We start from the raw sequence: 24,886 nt of genomic DNA, 5'->3' as shown, positions 1-24,886 counted from the left end.
TGTCCCCTGTTCCCCCCACCACCCGCTCATTCCCCGTGTCTCCCATGTTCCCGCCCACCCCCCGCTCATGCCCTGTGTCTCCCATGTTCCCCCCACCCACCGCTCATGCCCCGGTGTCTGCCCTGTTCCCCCACCCCACGCTCATGCCCATGTCTCCCTCCTGTACACCCCACCCCCCGCTCATGCCCGGTGTCTGCCCTGTTCCCCCCACCCCCCTCACATGCCCCGTGTCTCCCTTCTGTACCCCCCACACCCTGCTCGTGCCCCGTTTCTGCCCTGTACCCCTCACCCCCCGCTCGTGCCCCGTGTCTCCCTTGTGTTATCCCCCACCCTCCGTTCATGCCCTGTGTCTCCCTTGTTTTACCCCCCACCCCCGCTCATGCCCCATCTCTCCCTCGTGTACCCCCCTCACCCCGCTCATGCCCCGTGTCTCCCTCGTGTTACCCCCACACCCCGCTCATGCCCCGTGTCTCCTTCGTGTACCCCCCCAACCCGCTCATGCCCAGTGTCTCCTTTGTGTTCCCCCCCACCCCCACTCATGCCTCGTGTCTCCCTCCTGTACCCCCCATCCCCGCTCATGCCCCGTGTCTGCCCTGTTCCCCCACCCCCTGCTCATGCCCCGTGTCTCCCTCCTTTTCCCCCACCCCTGCTCATATCCCATGTCTTGCTCCTTTTACCCACCTCCTGCTCATGCCCTGTGTCTCCCTCCTTTTCCCCCACCCCCGCTCATGCCTCGTGTCTCCCTCCTTTCCCCAAACCCCTCTCATGCCCCGTGTCTCCTTCGTGTTCCCCCCACCCCCGCTCATGCCCCGTGTCTCCCTCGTGTATCCCCCACCCCCCGCTCATGCCCTGTGTCTCCCTCTTTTTCCCCCACCCCCGTTCATGCCCCGTGTCTCCCTCCTTTTCCCCACCCCCTGCTCATGCCCTGTGTCTCCCCTGTTCCCCCACCCCCGCTCATACCCCGTGTCTCCCTCCCATTCCACCCACACACCCCGCTCATGCCCTGTGTGTCCCCTGTCCCCCCCCACCCGCTCATGCCCCATGTCTCCCATGTTCGCGCCCACCCCCCGCTCATGCCCTGTGTCTCCTATGTTCCCCCCACCCCCCGCTCATGCCCCGTGTCTGCCCTGTTCCCCCACCCCACACTCATGCCCCGTGTCTCCCTCCTGTACACCCCACCCCCGCTCATGCCCGGTGTCTGCCCTGTCCCCCCTCTCATGCCCCGTGTCTCCCGTCTGTACCCCCCACACCCCGCTCGTGCCCCGTGTCTGCCCTGTACCCCCCACCCCCCGCTCATGCCCCGTGTCTCCCTTGTGTTATCCCCCACCCTCCATTCATGCCCCGTGTCTCCCTTGTTTTACCCCCCACCTCCGCTCATGCCCCGTGTTTCCCTCGTGTACCCCCCTCCCCCCGCTCATGCCCCGTGTCTCCCTCGTGGTACCCCCACACCCTGCTCATGCCCTGTGTCTCCTTCGTGTACCCCCCAACCTCACTCATGCCCCGTGTCTCCTTTGTGTCCCCCCCACCCCCCGCTCATGCCTTGTGTCTCCCTCATGTACACCCCACCCCTGCTCATGCCCCATGTGTGCCCTGTTCCCCCCACCCCCCGCTCATGCTCCGAGTCTCCCCCGTGTTCCCCCCTCCCCCGCTCATACACCGTGTCTCCCTTGTGTTCCCTCCACCCCTGCTCTTGCCCTGTGTCTTCCTCCTGTTCCCCCAACCCCCGCTCATGACCCATGTCTCCCTTCTGTTACCACCCACCCCCTGCTCATGCCCAGTGTCTCCCTCCTGTTCCCCCATCCCCCGCTCATGACCCGTGTCTCCCTCCTGTTCCCCCACCACCCGTTCATGCCCCATGTTTCCCTCGTGTTCCCCCCACCCCCAGCTCATGCCCCGTGTCTCCCTCGTGTTACCCTCCACCCATGCCCCGTGTCTCCCTCCTGTACCCCCCACCAGCTGCTCATGCCCCGTGTCTCCCTCCTGTTCTCCCCACCCCCTGCTCATGCCACGTGTCTGTCCTGTTCCCCTCTACCCCCCGCTCATGCCCCGTGTCTCCCTTGTGTTACCCCCACGTCTCCCTTGTGTTACCCCCACCCCCGCTCATGTCCCGTGTCTCCCTCCTGTTCCCCCCACCCCCTGCTCATGCCCTGTGTCTCCCCTGTTCCCCCACCCCCCGCTCATGCACCGTGTCTCTCCCCTCTTCCCCCCGCTCATGCCCCCTGTCTCTCCCCTCTTCCCCCTGCTCATGCCCATGTCTCTCCCCTGTTCACCCCACCCCCGCTCATGCCCCATGTCTCCCCTGTTCCCCTCCACCCCCTGCTCATGCCCCATGTCTCTCCCCTATTCACCTCACTCCCCACTCATGCCCTGTGTCTCTCTCCTTTTCCCCACCCCCGCTCATGCCCCGTGTCTCCCTCCTTTTCCCCACACCCCGCTCATGTCCCGTGTCTCCTTCGTGTTCCCCCCACCCCCGCTCATGCCCCGTGTCTCCCTCGTGTATCCCCCGGCTCATGCCCTGTGTCTCCCTCCTTTTCCCCCACCCCCGCTCATGCCCCGTGTCTCCCTCCTTTTCCCTACCCCCTGCTCATGCCCCGTGTCTCCCCTGTTCCCCCACCCCCGCTCATGCCCCGTGTCTCCCTCCCATTCCACCCACACACCCTGCTCATGCCCTGTGTGTCCCCTGTTCCCCCCACCAACCGCTCATGCTCCGTGTCTCCCATGTTCCCGCCCACCCCCCGCTCATGCCCTGTGTCTCCCATGTTCCCCCCACCCCCCTCTCATGCCCCGTGTCTGCCCTGTTCCCCCACCCCAGGCTCATGCCCCGTGTCTCCCTCCTGTACACCCCACCCCCCGCTCATGCCCGGTGTCTGACCTGTTCCCCCCACCCCCATCTCATGCCCCGTGTCTCCCTTCTGTACCCCCCACACCCCGCTCGTGCCCCGTGTCTGCCCTGTACCCCCCACCCCCCGCTCATGCCCCGTGTCTCCCTTGTGTTATCCCCCACCCTCCGTTCATGCCCTGTGTCTCCCTTGTTTTACCCCCCACCCCGCTCATGCCTCGTCTCTCCCTCGTGTACCCCCCTCACCCCGCTCATGCCCGGTGTCTCCCTCGTGTTACCCCCACACCCCGCTCATGCCCTGTGTCTCCTTCGTGTACCCCCCACCCCGCCCATGCCCCGTGTCTCCTTTGTGTTCCACCCAACCCCCACTCATGCCTCGTGTCTCCCTCATGTACCACCCACCCCCGCTCATGCCCCGTGTGTGCCCAGTTCCCCCCACCCCCGCTCATGCCCCATGTCTCCCTCATGTTCCCCCCCACCCCTGTTCATGCCCCGTGTCTCCCTTGTGTTCCCTCCACCCCTGCTCTTGCCCTGTGTCTTCCTCCTGTTCCCCCAACCCCCGTTCATGACCTGTGTCTCCCTTCTGTTACCACCCACCCCCTGCTCATGCCCAGTATCTCCCTCCTGTTCCCCCATCCCCCGCTCATGCCCCGTGTCTCCCTCCTGTTCCCCCACCCCCCGTTCATGCCCCATGTTTCCCTCGTGTTCCCCCCACCCTCAGCTCATGCCCCGTGTCTCCCTCCTGTACCCCCACCACCCGCTCATGCCCCGTGTCTCCCTCCTGTTCCCCCACCCCCTGCTCATGCCACGTGTCTGTCCTGTTCCCCCCTACCCCCCGCTCATGCCCCGTGTCTCCCTTGTGTTCCCCCCACCCCCTGCTCATGCCCCGTGTCTCTCCCCTATTTCCCCGCTCATGCCCCATGTCTCCCCTGTTCCCCTCCACCCCCTGCTCATGCCCCATGTCTCTCCCCTATTCACCCCACTCCCCGCTCATGCCCTGTGTCTCCCTCCTTTTCCCCCACCCACGCTCATGCTCTGTGTCTTCCTCCTTTCCCCCCACACCCTGCTCATGCCCCGTGTCTCCCCTGTTCCCCCCACCCCCCGTGTCTCCCTCCTTTTCCCTCGCACCCCCCGCTCATGCCCCGTGTCTCCCCTGTTCCCTTCCACCCCCAGCTCATGCCCTGTGTCTCCCTCCTTTTCCCCCATCCCCTGCTCATGACCTGTGTCTCCCTCCATTCCCCCACACCTCCCGCTCATGCCCCGTGTCTCCCATGTTCCCCCCACCCCCGCTCATGCCCTGTGTCTCCCATGTTCCCCCCACCCCTGCTCATGCCCTGTGTCTCCCTCTCGTTCACCCCCACCCCTGCTCATGCCCCATGTCTCCCATGTTCCCTCCACCCCCCTCTCATGCCCCTTGTCTCCCATTTCCCCCACCCCTGCTCATGCCCCATGTCTCCCTCCTGTTCCCCCATCCCCCGTTCATGCCCCATGTTTCCCTCGTGTTCCCCCCACCCCCAGCTCATGCCCCGTGTCTCCCTCCTGTACCCCCACCACCTGCTCATGCCCCGTGTCTCACTCCTGTTCCCCCATCCCCTGCTCATGCCACGTGTCTGTCCTGTTCCCCCCTGCCCCCCGCTCATGCCCCGTGTCTCCCTTGTGTTCCCCCCACCCCCCGCTCATGCCCTGTGTCTCCCCTGTTCCCCCACCCCCTGCTCATGCCCCGTGTCTCTCCCCTGTTTCCCCCGCTCATGCCCCATGTCTCCCCTGTTGCCCTCCACCCCCTGCTCATGCCCCATGTCTCTCCCCTATTCACCCCACTCCCCGCTCATGCCCTGTCTCCCTCCTTTTCCCCCACCCCACGCTCATGCCCTGTGTCTTCCTCCTTTCCCCCCCACACCCTGCTCATGCCCCGTGTCTCCCCTGTTCCCCCCAGCCCCCGTGTCTCCCTTCTTTTCCCTCGCACCCCCCGCTCATGCCCCGTGTCTCCCCTGTTCCCTCCCACCCCCCGCTCATGCCCTGTGTCTCCCTCCTTTTCCCCCCCTTCCCCTGCTCATGACCTGTGTCTCCCTCCATTCCCCCACACCTCCCGCTCATGCCCCGTGTCTCCCATGTTCCCCCCACCCCCCGCTCATGCCCTGTGTCTCCCATGTTCCCCCCACCCCTGCTCATGCCCTGTGTCTCCCACTCGTTCACCCCCACCCCCCGCTCATGCCCCATGTCTCCCATGTTGCCTCCACCCCCTGCTCATGCCCCGTGTCTCCCATGTTCCCCCCACCCCTGCTCATGCCCCATGTCTCCCTCACGTTCCCCGCACCCCCCGCTCATGCCCCGTTTCTCACTCCTGTTTCCCCCCACCCCCCGCTCATGCCCTGTGTCTCCCCTGTTACCCCCACCCCCCGCTCATTCCCCGTGTCTCCCTCCTGTTCCCCCCACCCCTGCTCATGCCCCGTGTCTCCCTCGTGTCCCCTCCACCAGCGCTCATGCCCCATGTTCCCTCCACCCCCGCTAATGCCCCGTGTCTCCCTCCTGTTCCCCCACCCCCTGCTCATGCTCCGTGTATCCCCTGTTACCCCCACCCCCTGCTCCTGCCCCGTGTCTTCCTCCTGTTCCCCCCACCCCCCGCTCATGCCCCGTGTCTCCCCTGTTGCACCCTACCGCCTGCTCATGCCCTGTGTCGTATATCCCGTTCCCCCCACCCCTGCTCATGCCCCGTGTGTCCCCTGTTCCCCCCACCCCCCGCTCATGCCCCGTGTCTCTCCTGTTGCCCCCAGCCCCTGCTCATGCCCTATGTCTCCCTCCTGTTTCCCCACCCCTGCTCATGCCCCGTGTCTCCCTCCTGTACCCCCCACCCCGTTCATGCCCCATGTCTGCCCTGTTCCCCCCACCCCCCGCTCATTTCCTGTGTCTCCCTCCTGTACAGCCACCCCCCACTCATGCCCTGTATCTCCCTCATGTACTCCCCACCCCCGATCATGCTCTGTGTCTCCCTTGTGTTACCCCCACCCCCCGCTCAAGTCCCGTGTCTCCCTCATGTACTCCCCCCACCCCCCGCTCATGCCCTGTGTCTCCTTCGTGTTCCCCCCACCCCCGCTCATGCCCCATGTCTCTCTTCTTTCCCCCCCACCCCCGCTCATGCCCCGTGTCTCTCTTCTTCCCCCCCACCCTCGCTTATGCTCCGTGTCTCTCTTCTTTCCCACCCAACCCCACGCTCATGCCCCGTGTCTCTCCTGTTCCCCTCACCCCCCGCTCATGCCCCATCTCTCCCTCCCGTTCCACCCCCACCCCCGCTCATGCCCCATGTCTCCCATGTTCCCCCCACCCCCTGCTCATGCCCCATGTCTCCCTCTCATTCCACCCCCACCCTCCCTCATGCCCCGTGTCTCCCATTTTCCCCCCACCCCCGTTCATGCCCCGTGTCCCCCCTGTTCCCCCACCCCCGCTCATGCCTTGTCTCTTCCTCCCGTTCCCCATCACCCCCCGCTCATGCCCCGTGTCTCCCTCGTGTTCCCACACCCCCCACTCATGCCCCGTGTCTCCCTCATGATACCCCCACCCCCTGCACATGCCCCGTGTCTACTGTGTTCCCCCACACCCTGCTCAGGCCCCGTGTCTCTCTCCTGTTGCCCCTCAGCCCCCGCTCATGCCCTGTGTCTCGCTTGTATTCCCCCACCCCCCGCTCATGCCCCCTGTCTCCATCGTGTTACCCCCCACCCCCCGCTCATGCCCGGTGTCTGCCCTGTTCCCCCCACCCCCGCTCATGTCCCCTGTCTCTCTCCTGTACCCCCCACCCCGCTCATGCCCGGTGTCTCCGTCGTGTTCCCCCCCACCACCTGCTCATGCCCTGTATCTGCCCTGTTCCCCTGACCCCCGCTCATGCCTCGTGTCTCCCTCCTGTACCCCGCACCCCTGCTCATGCCCCGTGTCTGCCCTGTTCCCCCCACCCCCCGCTCATGCCCTGTGTCTCCCTTGTGTACCCCCCACCCCCCGCTCATGCCCCGTGTCTCCCTTGTGTTACCCCCACCCCCCCGCTCATGTCCCGTGCCTCCCTCGTGTACCCACCAACCCCCGCTCATGCCCCGTGTCTCCCTCGTGTATCCCCCACCCCCCGCTCATCCCCCTTGTCTCCCTCCTTTTCCCCACCCCCTGCTCATGCCCTGTGTCTCCTTCCTTTTCGCCCACCCCCGCTCATGCCCCGTGTCTCCCTCCTTTTCCCCACCCCCTGCTCATGCCCCGTGTCTCCTTTGTGTTCACCCCACCGCCGCTCATGCCCCGTGTCTCCCTCGTGTATCCCCCACTCCCCCGCTCATGCCCCGTGTCTCCCTCCTTTTCCCCCACCCCCGCTCATGCCCCGTGTCTCCCTCCTTTTCCCCACCCCCTGCTCATGCCCCCTGTCTCCCCTGTTCCCCCACCCCCACTCATGCCCCGTGTCTCCCTCCCATTCCACCCACACCCCCAGCTCATGCTCTGTGTGTCCCCTATTCCCCCCACCACCCGCTCATGATCTGTGACTCCCATGTTCCCGCCCACCCCCCACTCATGCCCTGTGTCTCCCATGTTCCCCCCACCCCCAGCTCATGCCCCGTGTCTGCCCTGTTCCCCCACCCCACGCTCATGCCCCGTGTCTCTCTCCTGTACACCCCACCCCCCGCTCATGCCCGGTGTCTGCCCTGTTCCCCCCACCCCCCGCTCATGCCCCATGTCTCCCTCGTGTTATCCCCCACCCTTGTTTATGCTTCATGTCTCCCTCGTGTTCCCCCCACCCCCCGCTCATGCCCCGTGTCTCCCTCGTGTTACCCCCCCGCTCATGACCCGTGTCTGCCCTGTTCCCCCCACCCCCGCTCATGCCCCGTATCTCCTTTCTGTACCCCCCACACCCCGCTCATGCCCCGTATCTGTCCTGTACCCCCCACCCCCCGCTCATGCCCCATGTCTCCCTTGTGTTATCCCCCACCCCCCGCTCATGCCCGGTGTCTCCCTCGTGTTACCCCCACCCCCGCTCATGCCCCGTGTCTCCTTCGTGTACCCCCCACACCGCTCATGCCCCGTGTCTCCTTTGTGCTCCCCCCACCCCCGCTCATGCCCCATGTCTCCCTCATGTACCCCCCACCCCCGCTCATGCCCCGTGTGTGCCCTGTTCCCCCCACCCCCCGCTCATGCCCCGTGTCTCCCTCGTGTATCCCCCACCCCCGGCTCATGCCCTGTGTCTCCCTCCTTTTCCCCCACCCCTGCTCATGCCCCGTGTCTCCCCTGTTCCCCCACCCCCGCTCATGCCCCGTGTCTCCCTCGTGTTCCCTCCACCCCTGCTCTTGCCCTGTGTCTCCCCTGTTCCCCCACCCCCCGCTCATGCCCCGTGTCTCTCATCTGTTCCCCCCGCTCATGCCCCGTGTCTCTCCCCTGTTCCCCCTGCTCATGCCCGTGTCTCTCCCCTGTTCACCCACCCCCCGCTCATGCCCCATGTCTCCCCTGTTCCCCTCCAACCCCTGCTCATGCCCCATGTCTCTCCCCTATTCACCCCACTCCCTGCTCATGCCCTGTGTCTCCCTCCTTTTCCCCCACCCCCCACTCATGCCCTGTGCCTTCCTCCTTCCCCCCCCACACCCCGCTCATGCCCCGTGTCTCCCCTGTTCCCCCCACCCCCCGTGTCTCCCTCCTTTTCCTTCGCACCCCCCGCTCATGCCCCGTGTCTCCCCTGTTCCCTCCCACCCCCCACTCATGCCCTGTGTCTCCCTTCTTTTCCCCCATCCCCTGCTCATGACCTGTGTCTCCCTCCATTCCCCCACACCTCCCGCTCATGCCCAGTGTCTCCCATGTTCCCCCCACCCCTGCTCATGCCCCGTGTCTCCCTCTCGTTCACCCCCACCCCCCGCTCATGCCCCATGTCTCCCATGTTCCCTCCACCCCCCGCTCATGCCCCGTGTCTCCCATGTTCCCCCACCCCTGCTCATGCCCCGTGTCTCCCTCACGTTCCCCCCACCCCCCGCTCATGCCCCGTGTCTCCCTCCTGTTTCCCCCCACCCCCCGCTTATGCCCTGTGTCTCCCCTGTTACTCCCCACCCCCCGCTCATGCCCCGTGTCTCCCTCCTGTTCCCCCCACCCCTGCTCGTGCCCCGTGTCTCCCTCGTGTCCCCTCCACCCGCGCTCATGCCCCATGTTCCCCCCACACCCGCTAAAGCCCCATGTCTGCCTCCTGTTCCCCCACCCCCTGCTCATGCCCCATGTCTGCCTCCTGTTCCCCCCACCCCCGCTCCTGTCCCGTGTCTTCCTCCTGTTCCCCCCACCCCACGCTCATGCCCCGTGTCTCCCCTGTTGCACCCTACCGCCTGCTCATGCCCTGTGTCGTATCTCCCGTTCCCCCCACCCCTGCTCATGCCCCATGTGTCCCCTGTTCCCCCCACCCCCGCTCATGCCCCTTGTCTCTCCTGTTGCCCCAACCCCTGCTCATGCCTCGTGTCTCCCTCATGTTACCCCCCACCCCCCGCTCATGCCCTGTGTCTGCCCTGTTCCCCCCACCTCCCGCTCATGCCCCATGTCTCCCTCCTGTACCCCCACCCCTGCTCATGCCCCGTGTCTCCCTCCTGTAACCCCACCCCGTTCATGCCCCATGTCTGCCCTGTTCCCCCCACCCCCCGCTCATTCCCTGTGTCTCCCTCCTGTACCGCCACCCCCCACTCATGCCCTGTATCTCCCTCGTGTACCCCCCACCCCCGCTCATGCCCCGTGTCTCACTTGTGTTACCCCCACCCCCCGCTCAAGTCCCGTGTCTCCCTCATGTACTCCCCCCACCCCCCGCTCATGCCCTATGTCTCTCTTCTTTCCCCCCACCCTCGCTTATGCCCCGTGTCTCTCTTCTTTCACCCCCACCCCCCGCTCATGCCCCGTGTCTCTCCTGTTCCCCTCACCCCCCGCTCATGCCCTATGTCTCTCTTCTTTCCCCCCACCCTCGCTTATGCCCCGTGTCTCTCTTCTTTCCCACCCAACCCCACGCTCATGCCCCGTGTCTCTCCTGTTCCCCTCACCCCCCGCTCATGCCCCATCTCTCCCTCCCGTTCCACCCCCACCCCCGCTCATGCCCCATGTCTCCCATGTTCCCCCCACCCCCTGCTCATGCCCCATGTCTCCCTCTCATTCCACCCCCACCCTCCCTCATGCCCCGTGTCTCCCATTTTCCCCCCACCCCCGTTCATGCCCCATGTCCCCCCTGTTCCCCCACACCCGCTCATGCCTTGTCTCTCCCTCCCGTTCCCCATCACCCCCCGCTCATGCCCCGTGTCTCCCTCGTGTTCCCACACCCCCCACTCATGACCCGTGTCTCCCTCATGATACCCCCAACCCCTGCACATGCCCCGTGTCTACTGTGTTCCCCCCACACCCTGCTCAGGCCCCGTGTCTCTCTCCTGTTGCCCCTCAGCCCCCGCTCATGCCCTGTGTCTCCCTTGTATTCCCCCACCCCCGCTCATGCCCCCTGTCTCCATCGTGTTACCCCCCACCCCCCGCTCATTCCCGGTGTCTGCCCTGTTCCCCCCACCCCCGCTCATGTCCCGTGTCTCTCTCCTGTACCCCCCACCCCGCTCATGCCCGGTGTCTCCGTCGTGTTCCCCCCCACCACCTGCTCATGCCCTGTATCTGCCCTGTTCCCCTGAACCCCGCTCATGCCTCGTGTCTCCCTCCTGTACCCCGCACCCCTGCTCATGCCCCGTGTCTGCCCTGTTCCCCCCACCCCCCGCTCATGCCCTGTGTCTCCCTTGTGTACCCCCCACCCCCGCTCATGCCCCGTGTCTCCCTTGTGTTACCCCCACCCCCCCGCTCATGTCCCGTGCCTCCCTCGTGTACCCACCAACCCCCGCTCATGCCCCGTGTCTCCCTCGTGTATCCCCCACCCCCCGCTCATCCCCCTTGTCTCCCTCCTTTTCCCCACCCCCTGCTCATGCCCTGTGTCTCCTTCCTTTTCCCCCACCCCCGCTCATGCCCCGTGTCTCCCTCCTTTTCCCCACCCCCTGCTCATGCCCCGTGTCTCCTTTGTGTTCACCCCACCGCCGCTCATGCCCCGTGTCTCCCTCGTGTATCCCCCACTCCCCCGCTCATGCCCTGTGTCTCCCTCCTTTTCCCCCACCCCCGCTCATGCCCCGTGTCTCCCTCCTTTTCCCCACCCCCTGCTCATGCCCCCTGTCTCCCCTGTTCCCCCACCCCCACTCATGCCCCGTGTCTCCCTCCCATTCCACCCACACCCCCAGCTCATGCTCTGTGTGTCCCCTGTTCCCCCCACCACCCGCTCATGATCTGTGACTCCCATGTTCCCGCCCACCCCCCACTCATGCCCTGTGTCTCCCATGTTCCCCCCACCCCCAGCTCATGCCCCGTGTCTGCCCTGTTCCCCCCACCCCACGCTCATGCCCCGTGTCTCTCTCCTGTACACCCCACCCCCCGCTCATGCCCGGTGTCTGCCCTGTTCCCCCCACCCCCCGCTCATGCCCCATGTCTCCCTCGTGTTATCCCCCACCCTTGTTTATGCTTCATGTCTCCCTCATGTTCCCCCCACCCCCCGCTCATGCCCCGTGTCTCCCTCGTGTTACCCCCCCGCTCATGACCCGTGTCTGCCCTGTTCCCCCCACCCCCGCTCATGCCCCGTATCTCCTTTCTGTACCCCCCACACCCCGCTCATGCCCCGTATCTGTCCTGTACCCCCCACCCCCGCTCATGCCCCATGTCTCCCTTGTGTTATCCCCCACCCCCGCTCATGCCCGGTGTCTCCCTCGTGTTACCCCCACCCCCGCTCATGCCCCGTGTCTCCTTCGTGTACCCCCCACACCGCTCATGCCCCGTGTCTCCTTTGTGTTCCCCCCACCCCCCGCTCATGCCCCATGTCTCCCTCATGTACCCCCCACCCCCGCTCATGCCCCGTGTGTGCCCTGTTCCCCCCACCCCCCGCTCATGCCCCGTGTCTCCCTCGTGTATCCCCCACCCCCGGCTCATGCCCTGTGTCTCCCTCCTTTTCCCCCACCCCTGCTCATGCCCCGTGTCTCCCCTGTTCCCCCACCCCCGCTCATGCCCCGTGTCTCCCTCGTGTTCCCTCCACCCCTGCTCTTGCCCTGTGTCTCCCCTGTTCCCCCACCCCCCGCTCATGCCCCGTGTCTCTCCCCTGTTCCCCCCGCTCATGCCCCGTGTCTCTCCCCTGTTCCCCCTGCTCATGCCCGTGTCTCTCCCCTGTTCACCCACCCCCCGCTCATGCCCCATGTCTCCCCTGTTCCCCTCCAACCCCTGCTCATGCCCCATGTCTCTCCCCTATTCACCCCACTCCCTGCTCATGCCCTGTGTCTCCCTCTTTTTCCCCCACCCCCCGCTCATGCCCTGTGCCTTCCTCCTTCCCCCCCCACACCCCGCTCATGCCCCGTGTCTCCCCTGTTCCCCCCACCCCCCCGTGTCTCCCTCCTTTTCCTTCGCACCCCCCGCTCATGCCCCGTGTCTCCCCTGTTCCCTCCCACCCCCCACTCATGCCCTGTGTCTCCCTTCTTTTCCCCCATCCCCTGCTCATGACCTGTGTCTCCCTCCATTCCCCCACACCTCCGGCTCATGCCCAGTGTCTCCCATGTTCCCCCCACCTCTGCTCATGCCCCGTGTCTCCCTCTCGTTCACCCCCACCCCCCGCTCATGCCCCATGTCTCCCATGTTCCCTCCACCCCCCGCTCATGCCCCGTGTCTCCCATGTTCCCCCCACCCCTGCTCATGCCCCGTGTCTCCCTCACGTTCCCCCCACCCCCCGCTCATGCCCCGTGTCTCCCTCCTGTTTCCCCCCACCCCCCGCTTATGCCCTGTGTCTCCCCTGTTACTCCCCACCCCCCGCTCATGCCCCGTGTCTCCCTCCTGTTCCCCCCACCCCTGCTCGTGCCCCGTGTCTCCCTCGTGTCCCCTCCACCCGCGCTCATGCCCCATGTTCCCCCCACACCCGCTAATGCCCCGTGTCTGCCTCCTGTTCCCCCCACCCCCTGCTCATGCCCCGTGTCTCCCCTGTCACCCCCCACCCCCCGCTCCTGTCCCGTGTCTTCCTCCTGTTCCCCCCACCCCACGCTCATGCCCCGTGTCTCCCCTGTTGCACCCTACCGCCTGCTCATGCCCTGTGTCGTATCTCCCGTTCCCCCCACCCCTGCTCATGCCCCATGTGTCCCCTGTTACCCCCACCCCCGCTCATGCCCCTTGTCTCTCCTGTTGCCCCCAACCCCTGCTCATGCCTCGTGTCTCCCTCATGTTACCCCCCACCCCCCGCTCATGCCCCGTGTCTGCCCTGTTCCCCCCACCTCCCGCTCATGCCCCATGTCTCCCTCCTGTACCCCCACCCCTGCTCATGCCCTGTGTCTCCCTCCTGTAACCCCACCCCGTTCATGCCCCATGTCTGCCCTGTTCCCCCCACCCCCCGCTCATTCCCTGTGTCTCCCTCCTGTACCGCCACCCCCCACTCATGCCCTGTATCTCCCTCGTGTACCCCCCACCCCCCGCTCATGCCCCGTGTCTCACTTGTGTTACCCCCACCCCCCGCTCAAGTCCTGTGTCTCCCTCATGTACTCCCCCCACCCCCCGCTCATGCCCTATGTCTCTCTTCTTTCCCCCCACCCTCGCTTATGCCCCGTGTCTCTCTTCTTTCACCCCCACCCCCGCTCATGCCCCGTGTCTCTCCTGTTCCCCTCACCCCCCGCTCATGCCCCATCTCTCCCTCCCGTTCCACCCCCACCCCCGCTCATGCCCCATGTCTCCCATGTTCCCCCCACTCCCCGCTCATGAGCCATGTCTCCCTACCATTCCACCCCCACTCCCCCTCATGCCCCGTGTCTCCCATGTTCCCCCCACCCCCGTTCATGCCCCGTGTCTCCCCTGATCCCCCACCCCCGCTCATGCCTTGTGTCTCCCTCCCGTTCCCCATCACCCCCGCTCATGCCCAGTGTCTCCCTCGTGTTCCCCCACCCCCCACTCATGCCCCGTGTCTTCCTTGTGTTCCCCCCATCCCCCGCTCATGCTCCGTGTCTCCCTCATGTTACCCCCACCCCCCGCACATGCCCCGTGTCTACTTTGTTCCCCCCACACCCCGCTCAGGCCCCGAGTCTCTCTCCTGTTGCCCCTCAGCACCCGCTCATGCCCTGTGTCTCCCTTGTATTCCCCCACCCCCGCTCATGCCCCCTGTCTCCGTCGTGTTACCCCCCACCCCCCGCTCATGCCCGGTGTCTGCCCTGTTCCCCCCACCCCCGCTCATGTCCCGTGTCTCTCTCTTGTACCCCCCACCCCGCTCATGTCCCGTGTCTGCCCTGTTCCCCCCACCCCCCACCCCCCGCTCATGCCCCGTGTCACCCTCCTTTACCCTCCACCCCCCGCTCATGCCCCGTGTCTGCCCTGTTCCCCCCACCCCCCGCTCATGCCCCGTGTCTCCCTTGCATTTCCCCCGCGGTGTCTCCGTCGTGTTCCCCCCACCACTCGCTCATGCCCTGTATCTGCCCTGTTCCCCCCGACCCCTGCTCATGCCCTGTGTCTCCCTCCTGTACCCCCACCCCCGCTCATGCCCCGTGTCTGCCCTGTTCCTCCCACCCCCTGCTCATGCCCTGTGTCTCCCTTGTGTACCCCCTACCCCCCGCTCATGCCCCGTGTCTCCCTTGTGTTACCCCCACCCACCGCTCATGTCCTGTGCCTCCCTCGTGCACCCACCCACCCCCGCTCATGCCCCGTGTCTTCCTCGTGTATCCCCCACCCCCGCTCATCCCCCGTGTCTCCCTCCTTTTCCCCACCTCCTGCTCATGCCCTGTGTCTCCTTCCTTTTCCCCCACCCCCACTCATGCCCCGTGTCTCCCTCCTTTTCCCCACCCCCCGCTCATGCCCCGTGTCTCCTTTGTGTTCCTCCTACCCCCGCTCATGCCCCGTGTCTCCCTCGTGTATCCCCCACTCCCCCGCTCATGCCCCGTGTCTCCCTCCTTTTCTCCCACCCCCGCTCATGCCCCGTGTCTCCCTCCTTTTCCCCACCCCCTGCACATGCCCCGTGTCTCCCCTCTTCCCCCACCCCCACTCATGCCCCCTGTCTCCCTCCCATTCCACCCACACTCCCAGCTCATGCGCTGTGTGTCCCCTGTTCCCCCCACCACCTGCTCATGCCATGTGTCTCCCATGTTCCCGCCCACCCCCGCTCATGCCCTGTGTCTCCCATGTTCCCCCCACCCGCCGCTTATGCCCCATGTCTGCCCTGTTCCCCCCACCCCACGCTCATGCCCCGTGTCTCGCTTCTGTACACCCCACCCCCCGCTCATGCCCGGTGCCTGCCCTGTTCCCCCCACCCCACGCTCATGCCCCATGTCTCCCTTGTGTTATCCCCCACCCCCGTTTATGCTTCATGTCTCCCTTGTGTTCCCCCCACCCCCCGCTCATGCCCCGTGTCTCCCTCCTGTTACCCCCCCGCTCATGACCCGTGTCTGCCCTGTTCCCCTGACCCCCGCTCATGCCCCGTGTCTCCTTTCTGTACCCCCACACCCCGCTCATGCCCCGTGTCTGTCCTGTAGTCCCACCCCCGCTCATGCCCCGTGTCTCCCTTGTGTTATCCCCCACCCTCCGTTCATGCCCCGTGTCTCCCTTGTTTTATCCCCCACCCCCGCTCATGCCCCATGTCTCCCTCGTGTACCTCCCTCCCCCCGCTCATGCCCCGTGTCTCCCTCATGTTACCCCAAATCCCTGCTCATGCCCCGTGTCTCCTTCGTGTACCCCCCCACCCCGCTCATGCCCCATGTCTCCTTTGTGTTCCCCCCACCCCCCGCTCATGCCCCGTGTCTCCCTCATGTACCCCCCACCCCCGCTCATGCCCCGTGTGTGCCCTGTTCCCCCACCCCCTGCTCATGCCCCGTGTCTCACTTGTGTTCCCCCCACCCCGCTCATGCCCCGTGTCTCCCTCATGTTCCCCCAACCCCCACTCATGACCCGTGTCTCCCTTCTGTTACCACCCACCCCCCGCTCATGACCAGTGTCTCCCTCCTGTTCCCCCATCCCCCGCTCATGCCCTGTGTCTCCCTCCTGTTCCCCCCACCCCCCGTTCATGCCCCGTGTTTTCCTCGTGTTCCCCCCACCCCCAGCTCATGCCTCATGTCTCTCTCGTGTTACCCCCCACCCATGCCCGTGTCTCCCTCCTGTACCCCCCACCACCTGCTCATGCCCCGTGTCTCCCTCCTGTTCCCCCCACCCCCTGCTCATGCCACGTGTCTGTCCAGTTCCCCCCTACCCTCGCTCATGCCCGTGTCTCCCTTGTGTTACCCCCGCGTCTCCCTTGTGTCACCCCCACCCCCCGCTCATGTCCCGTGTCTCCCTCCTGTTCCCCCCACCCCCCGCTCATGCCCTGTTTCTCCCTCCTGTTGCACCAACCCCCCGCTCATGCCCGTTTCTCTCCCCTGTTCTCCCCGCTCATGCCCCGTGTCTCTCCCCTGTTCCCCCTGCTCATGCCCCATGTCTCCCCTGTTCCCCTCTACCCCCTGCTCATGCACCGTGTCTCTCCCCTATTCACCCCACCCCCGCTCATGCCCCGTGTCTGCCCTGTTCCCCCCACCCCCCGCTCATGCACTGTGTCTCCCTTGTGTACCACCTACCCCCCGCTCATGCCCCGTGTCTCCCTTGTGTTACCCCCACCCCCCGCTCATGTCCCGTGTGCGTCCCTCGTGCACCCACCCACCTCCTGTTCATGCCCTGTGTCTCCCTCGTGTATCCCCCACCCCCCGCTCATCCCCCGTGTCTTCCTCCATTTCCCCACCTCCTGCTCATGCCCTGTGTCTCCTTCCTTTTCCACAACCCCCGCTCATGCCCCGTGTCTCCCTCCTTTTCCCCACCCCACGCTCATGCCCCGTGTCTCCTTTGTGTTCCCCCCACCCCCGCTCATGCCCCGTGTCTCCCTCGTGTATCCCCCACTCCCCCGCTCATGCCCCGTGTCTCCCTCCTTTTCCCCCACCCCTGCTCATGCCCCGTGTCTCCCTCCTTTTGCCCACCCCCTGCTCATGCCCCGTGTCTCCCCGGTTCCCCCACCCCAGCTCATGCATCGTGTCTCCCTCCCATTCCACCCTCACCCCCAGCTCATGCCCTGTGTGTCCCCTGTTCCCCCACCACCCGCTCCTGACCTGTGTCTCCCATGTTCCCGCCCACCCCCCGCTCATGCCCCGTGTCTGCCCTGTTCCCCCCACCCCGCTCATGCAACTTGTCTCACTCCTGTACCCTTCACCCCCCACTCATGCCCCGTGTCTGCCCTGTTCCCCCCACCCCCCGCTCATGCCCCGTGTCTCCCTTGCATTTCCCCCACCCCCTGCTAATGCCCGGTGTCTCCGTCGTGTTCCCCCCAAAGCCCGCTCATGCCCCATTTCTCCCCTGTTCCCCCAACCCCTGCTCTTGCCCAATGTCTTCCTCCTGTTCCCCTAACCCCCACTCATGACCCGTGTCTCCCTTCTGTTACCACCCACCCCCCGCTCATGCCCAGTGTCTCCCTCCTGTTCCCCCATCCCCCGCTCATGCCCCGTGTCTCCCTCCTGTTCCCTCCACCCCCTTGTTCATGCCCTGTGTCTCCCTCCTGTTCCCTCCACCCCCTTGTTCATGCCCCGTGTCTCCCTCCTTTTGCCCACCCCCTGCTCATGCCCCGTGTCTCCCCGGTTCCCCCACCCCAGCTCATGCATCGTGTCTCCCTCCCATTCCACCCTCACCCCCAGCTCATGCCCTGTGTGTCCCCTGTTCCCCCACCACCCGCTCCTGACCTGTGTCTCCCATGTTCCCGCCCACCCCCCGCTCATGCCCCGTGTCTGCCCTGTTCCCCCCACCCCGCTCATGCAACTTGTCTCACTCCTGTACCCTTCACCCCCCACTCATGCCCCGTGTCTGCCCTGTTCCCCCCACCCCCCGCTCATGCCCCGTGTCTCCCTTGCATTTCCCCCACCCCCTGCTAATGCCCGGTGTCTCCATCTTGTTCCCCCCAAAGCCCGCTCATGCCCCATTTCTCCCCTGTTCCCCCAACCCCTGCTCTTGCCCAATGTCTTCCTCCTGTTCCCCTAACCCCCACTCATGACCCGTGTCTCCCTTCTGTTACCACCCACCCCCCGCTCATGCCCAGTGTCTCCCTCCTGTTCCCCCATCCCCCGCTCATGCCCCGTGTCTCCCTCCTGTTCCCTCCACCCCCTTGTTCATGCCCTGTGTCTCCCTCATGTTCCCCCACCCCCGCTCATGCCCCGTGTCTCCGTCGTGTTCTCCCACCCCCGACTCATGCCCCGTTTCTCCCCTGTTCCCCCCACCCCTGCTCTTGTCCTGTGTCTTCCTCCTGTTCCACCAAACCCCACTCATGACCCATGTCTCCCTTCTGTTACCACCCACCCCCCGCTCATACCCAGTGTCTCCCTCCTTTCCCCCCCCGCTCATGCCCCGTGTCTCCTTTGTGTTCCCCCCACCCCCGCTCATGCCCCGTGTCTCCCTCGTGTATCCCCCACTCCCACGCTCATGCCCCGTGTCTCCCTCCTTTTCCCCCACCCCTGCTCATGCCCCGTGTCTCCCTCCTTTTCCCCCACCCCCGATCATGCCCCATGTCTCACTCCTTTTCCCCACCCCCTGCTCATGCCCCGTGTCTCCCCTTTTCCCCCACCCCCGCTCATGCCCCGTGTCTCCCTCCCATTCCACCCACACCCCCCGCTCATGCCCTGTGTGTCCCCTGTTCCCCCCACCATCTGCTCATGACCTGTATCTCCCATGTTCCCGCCCACCCCCCGCTCATGCCCTGTGTCTCCCATGTTCCCCCCACCCACCGCTCATGCCCCGTGTCTGCCCTGTTCCCCCACCCCACGCTCATGCCCCGTGTCTCCCTCCTGTATACCCCACCCCCCACTCATGCCCGGTGTCTGCCCAGTTCCCCCCACCCCCCGCTCATGCCCCATGTCTCCCTCGTGTTATCCCACACCCCCGTTTATGCTCCATGTCTCCCTCGTGTTCCCCCCACCCCCGCTCATGCCCCGTGTCTCCCTCGTGTTACCCCCCACCCCCCGCTCATGACTCGTGTCTGCCCTGTTCTCCCCACCCCCCGCTCATGCCCCGTGTCTCCTTTCTGTACCCCCCACACCCCGCTCATGCCCTGTGTCTGTCCTGTACCCCCTACCCCCCGCTCATGCCCCGTGTCTTCCTCGTGTATCCCCCACCCCCGGCTCATGCCCTGTGTTTCCCTCCTTTTCCCCCACCCCTGCTCATGCCCCGTGTCTCCCCTGTTCCCCCACCCACGCTCATGCCCCGTGTCTCCCTCCCATTCCACCCACACACCCCGCTCATGCCCTGTGTGTCCCCTGTTCCCCCCACCACCCGCTCATGCCCCGTGTCTGCCCTGTTCCCCCACCCCACGCTCATGCCCCTTGTCTCCCTCCTGTACACCCCACCCCCCGCTCATGCCCGGTGTCTGCCCTGTTCCCCCCACCCCCCTCTCATGCCCCGTGTCTCCCTTCTGTACCCTCCACACCCCGCTCGTGCCCCGTGTCTGCACTGTACCCCCCACCCCCTGCTCATGCGCCGTGTCTCCCTTGTGTTATCCCCCAACCTCCGTTCATGCCCCGTGTCTCCCTTGTTTTACCCCCAACCCTGCTCATGCCCCGTCTCTCCCTCGTGTCCCCCCTCACCCCGCTCATGCCCCGTTCTCCCTCGTGTTACCCCCACACCCCGCTCATGCCCCGTGTCTCCTTCGTGTACCCCCCCACCCCGCTCATGCCCCGTGTCTCCTTTGTGTTCCCCCCAACCCCCACTCATGCCTCGTGTCTCCCTCATGTACCCCCACCCCCGCTCATGCCCCGTGTGTGCCCAGTTCCCCCCACCCCCCGCTCATGCCCCGTGTCCCCCTCATGTTCCCCCCACCCCCGCTCATGCCCCGTGTCTCCCTTGTGTTCCCTCCATCCCTGCTCTTGCCCTGTGTCTTCCTCCTGTTCCCCCAACCCCCGTTCATGACCCGTGTCTCCCTCATGTTCCCCCGCACCCCTGCTCATGCCCCGTGTCTCCCTCGTGTTCCCTCCACCCCTGCTCTTGCCCTGTGTCTTCCTCCTGTTCCCCAACCCCCGTTCATGACCCGTGTCTCCCTTCTGTTACCACCCACCCCCAGCTCATGCCCCGTGTCTCCCTCCTGTACCCCCCACCACCCGCTCATGCCCCGTGTCTCCCCTGTTCCCCCCACCCCCCATGTCTCCCTCCTTTTCCCTCGCACCCCCCGCTCATGCCCCGTGTCTCCCCTGTTCCCTCCCACCCCCCGCTCATGCCCTGTGTCTCCCTCCTTTTCCCCCATCCCCTACTCATGACCTGTGTCTCCCTCCATTCCCCCCACACCTCCCGCTCATGCCCCGTGTCTCCCCTGTTCCCTCCCACCCCCCGCTCATGCCCAGTGTCTCCCTCCTTTTCCCCCATCCCCTGCTCATGACCTGTGTCTCCCTCCATTCCCCCACACCTCCCGCTCATGCCCCGTGTCTCCCATGTTCCCCCACCCCACGCTCATGCCCCGTGTCTCCCTCCTGTACACCCCACCCCCCGCTCATGCCCGGTGTCTGCCCTGTTCTCCCCAGCCCCCTCTCATGCCCCGTGTCTCCCTTCTGTACCCCCCACACCCCGCTCGTGCCCCGTGTCTGCCCTGTACCCCCCGCCCCCTGCTCATGCGCCGTGTCTCCCATGTGTTATCCCCCAACCTCCGTTCATGCCCCGTGTCACCCTTGTTTTACCCCCACCCCCGCTCATGCCCCGTCTCTCCCTCGTGTATCCCCCACCCCCCGCTCATCCCCCGTGTCTCCCTCCTTTTCCCCACCTCCTGCTCATGCCCTGTGTCTCCTTCCTTTTCCCCCACCCCCACTCATGCCCCGTGTCTCCCTCCTTTTCCCCACCCCTCGCTCATGCCCCGTGTCTCCTTTGTGTTCCCCCCACCCCCGCTCATGCCCCGTGTCTCCCTCGTGTATCCCCCACTCCCCCGCTCATGCCCCGTGTCTCCCTCCTTTTCCCCCACCCCCGCTCATGCCCCGTGTCTCCCTCCTTTTCCCCACCCCCTGCTCATGCCCCGTGTCTCCCCTCTTCCCCCACCCCCACTCATGCCCCGTGTCTCCCTCCCATTCCACCCACACCCCCAGCTCATGTGCTGTGTGTCCCCTGTTCCCCCCACCACCTGCTCATGACCTGTGTCTCCCATGTTCCCGCCCACCCCCGCTCATGCCCTGTGTCTCCCATGTTCCCCACACCCGCCGCTCATGCCCCGTGTCTGCCCTGTTCCCCCCACCCCACGCTCATGCCCCGTGTCTCGCTCCTGTACACCCCACCCCCCGCTCATGCCCGGTGCCTGCCCTGTTCCCCCCACCCCACGCTCATGCCCCATGTCTCCCTCGTGTTATCCCCCACCCCCGTTTATGCTTCATGTCTCCCTCGTGTTCCCCAAACCCCCCGCTCATGCCCCGTGTCTCGCTCGTGTTACCCCCCCGCTCATGACCCGTGTCTGCCCTGTTCCCCTGACCCCCGCTCATGCCCCGTGTCTCCTTTCTGTACCCCCCAAACCCCGCTCATGCCCCGTGTCTGTCCTGTAGCCCCACCCCAGCTCATGCCCCGTGTCTCCCTTGTGTTATCCCCCACCCTCCGTTCATGCCCCGTGTCTCCCTTGTTTTATCCCCCACCCCCGCTCATGCCCCATGTCTCCCTCGTGTACCTCCCTCTCCCTGCTCATGCCCCGTGTCTCCCTCATGTTACCCCCAATCCCTGCTCATGCCCCGTGTCTCCTTCGTGTACCCCCCACCCCGCTCATGCCCCGTGTCTCCTTTGTGTTCCCCCCACCCCCCGCTCATGCCCCGTGTCTCCCTCATGTACCCCCCACCCCCGCTCATGCCCCGTGTGTGCCCTGTTCCCCCACCCACTGCTCATGCCCCGTGTCTCACTTGTGTTCCCCCCCACCCCGCTCATGCCCCGTGTCTCCCTCGTGTTCCCCCACCGACCGCTCATGTCCCTGTCTCCCGTGTTCCCCCACCCCTGCTCTTGCCCTGTTTCTTCCTCCTGTTCCCCCAACCCCCACTCATGACCCGTGTCTCCCTTCTGTTACCACCCACCCCCCGCTCATGACCAGTGTCTCCCTCCTGTTCCCCCATCCCCCGCTCATGCCCTGTGTCTCCCTCCTGTTCCCCCCACCCCCCGTTCATGCCCCGTGTTTCCCTCGTGTTCCCCCCACCCCCAGCTCATGCCTCATGTCTCTCTCGTGTTACCCCCCACCCATGCCCGTGTCTCCCTCCTGTACCCCCCACCACCTGCTCATGCCCCGTGTCTCCCTCCTGTTCCCCCCACCCCCTGCTCATGCCACGTGTCTGTCCAGTTCCCCCCTACCCCCGCTCATGCCCCGTGTAGCCCTTGTGTTACCCCCGCGTCTCCCTTGTGTCACCCCCACCCCCCGCTCATGTCCTGTGTCTCCCTCCTGTTCCCCCCCACCCCCCGCTCATGCCTGTGTCTCCCTCCTGTTGCACCCACCCCCCGCTCATGCCCGTTTCTCTCCCCTGTTCTCCCCGCTCATGCCCCGTGTCTCTCCCCTGTTCCCCCTGCTCATGCCCCATGTCTCCCCTGTTCCCCTCTACCCCCTGCTCATGCACAGTGTCTCTCCCCTATTCACCCCACCCCCGCTCATGCCCCGTGTCTGCCCTGTTCCCCCCACCCCCCGCTCATGCCCTGTGTCTCCCTTGTGTACCACCTACCCCCCGCTCATGCCCCGTGTCTCCCTTGTGTTACCCCAACCCCCCGCTCATGTCCCGTGCGTCCCTCGTGCACCCACCCACCTCCTGTTCATGCCCTGTGTCTCCCTCATGTATCCCCCACCCCCCGCTCATCCCCCGTGTCTTCCTCCTTTTCACCACCTCCTGCTCATGCCCTGTGTCTCCTTCCTTTTCCCCCACCCCCGCCCATGCCCCGTGTCTCCCTCCTTTTCCCCACCCCACGCTCATGCCCTGTGTCTCCTTTGTGTTCCCCCCACCCCGCTCATGCCCCGTGTCTCCCTCGTGTATCCCCCACTCCCCCGCTCATGCCCCGTGTCTCCCTCCTTTTCCCCCACCCCTGCTCATGCCCCGTGTCTCCCTCCTTTTGCCCACCCCCTGCTCATGCCCCGTGTCTCCCCGGTTCCCCCACCCCAGCTCATGCCCCGTGTCTCCCTCTCATTCCACCCTCACCCCCAGCTCATGCCCTGTGTGTCCCCTGTTACCCCACCACCCGCTCCTGACCTGTGTCTCCCATGTTCCCACCCACCCCCTGCTCATGCCCTGTGTCTCCCATGTTCCCCCCACCCCCCGCTCATGCCCCGTGTCTGCCCTGTTCCCCCCACCCCTGCTCATGCAACGTGTCTCCCTCCTGTACCCTTCACCCCCCACTCATGCCCCGTGTCTGCCCTGTTCCCCCCACCCCCCGCTCATGCCCCGTGTCTCCCTTGCATTTCCCCCACCCCCCGCTAATGCCCGGTGTCTCCGTCGTGTTCCCCCCACCGCCCGCTCATGCCCCGTGTCTCTGTCGTGTTCCCCCACCCCCCACTCATGCCCCATTTCTCCCCTGTTCCCCCACCCCTGCTCTTGCCCTGTGTCTTCCTCCTGTTCCCCCAACCCCCACTCATGACCCGTGTCTCCCTTCTGTTATGTTACCACCCACCCCCCGCTCATGCCCATTGTCTCCCTCCTGTTCCCCCATCCCCCGCTCATGCCCCGTGTCTCCCTCCTGTTCCCTCCACCCCCCGTTCATGCCCTGTGTCTCCCTCGTGTTCCCCCCACCCCCGCTCATGCCCGTGTCTCCGTCGTGTTCTCCCACCCCCCACTCATGACCCATGTCTCCCTTCTGTTACCACCCACCCCCCGCTCATACCCAGTGTCTCCCTCCTTTCCCCCCCCCCGCTCATGCCCCATGTCTCCTTTGTGTTCCCCCCACCCCCGCTCATGCCCCATGTCTCCCTCGTGTATCCCCCACTCCCCCGCTCATGCCCCGTGTCTCCCTCCTTTTCCCCCACCCCCGATCATGCCCCATGTCTCACTCCTTTTCCCCACCCCCTGCTCATGCCCCGTGTCTCCCGTTTTCCCCCAACCCCGCTCATGCCCCGTGTCTCCCTCCCATTCCACCCACACCCCCCGCTCATGCCCTGTGTGTCCCCTGTTCCCCCCACCATCTGCTCATGACCTGTATCTCCCATGTTCCCGCCCACCCCCCGCTCATGCCCTGTGTCTCCCATGTTCCCACCACCCACCGCTCATACCCCGTGTCTGCCCTGTTCCCCCACCCCACGCTCATGCCCCATGTCTCCCTCCTGTATACCCCACCCCCCACTCATGCCCGGTGTCTGCCCAGTTCCCCCCACCCCCCGCTCATGCCCCATGTCTCCCTCGTGTTATCCCCCACCCCGTTTATGCTCCATGTCTCCCTCGTGTTCCCCCCACCCCCCGCTCATGCCCCGTGTCTCCCTCGTGTTACCCCCCACCCCCCGCTCATGACTCGTGTCTGCCCTGTTCCCCCCACCCCCCGCTCATGCCCCGTGTCTGCTTTCTGTACCCCCCACACCCCGCTCATGCCCTGTGTCTGTCCTGTACCCCCCACCCCCCGCTCATGCCCCGTGTCTCCCTCGTGTATCCCCCACCCCCGGCTCATGCCCTGTGTTTCCCTCCTTTTCCCCCACCCCTGCTCATGCCCCGTGTCTCCCCTGTTCCCCCACCCTCACTCATGCCCCGTGTCTCCCTCCCATTCCACCCACACACCCCGCTCATGCCCTGTGTGTCCCCTGTTCCCCCACCACCCGCTCATGCCCCGTGTGCCCTGTTCCCCCACCCCACGCTCATGCCCCGTGTCTCCCTCCTGTACACCCCACCCCCCGCTCATGCCCGGTGTCTGCCCTGTTCCCCCCACCCCCCTCTCATGCCCCGTGTCTCCCTTCTGTACCCCCCATACCCCGCTCGTGCCCCGTGTCTGCCCTGTACCCCCCACCCCCTGCTCATGCCCCGTGTCTCCCTTGTGTTATCCCCCAACCTCCGTTCATGCCCCGTGTCTCCCTTGTTTTACCCCCAACCCTGCTCA

This window comes from Ambystoma mexicanum, chromosome 9, assembly GCF_040938575.1.
Source record: "Ambystoma mexicanum isolate Mex_15411 chromosome 9, UKY_AmexF1_1, whole genome shotgun sequence".
NCBI classification, from domain to species: Eukaryota; Metazoa; Chordata; class Amphibia; order Caudata; family Ambystomatidae; genus Ambystoma; species Ambystoma mexicanum.
This window is presented reverse-complemented; position numbering follows the sequence as displayed.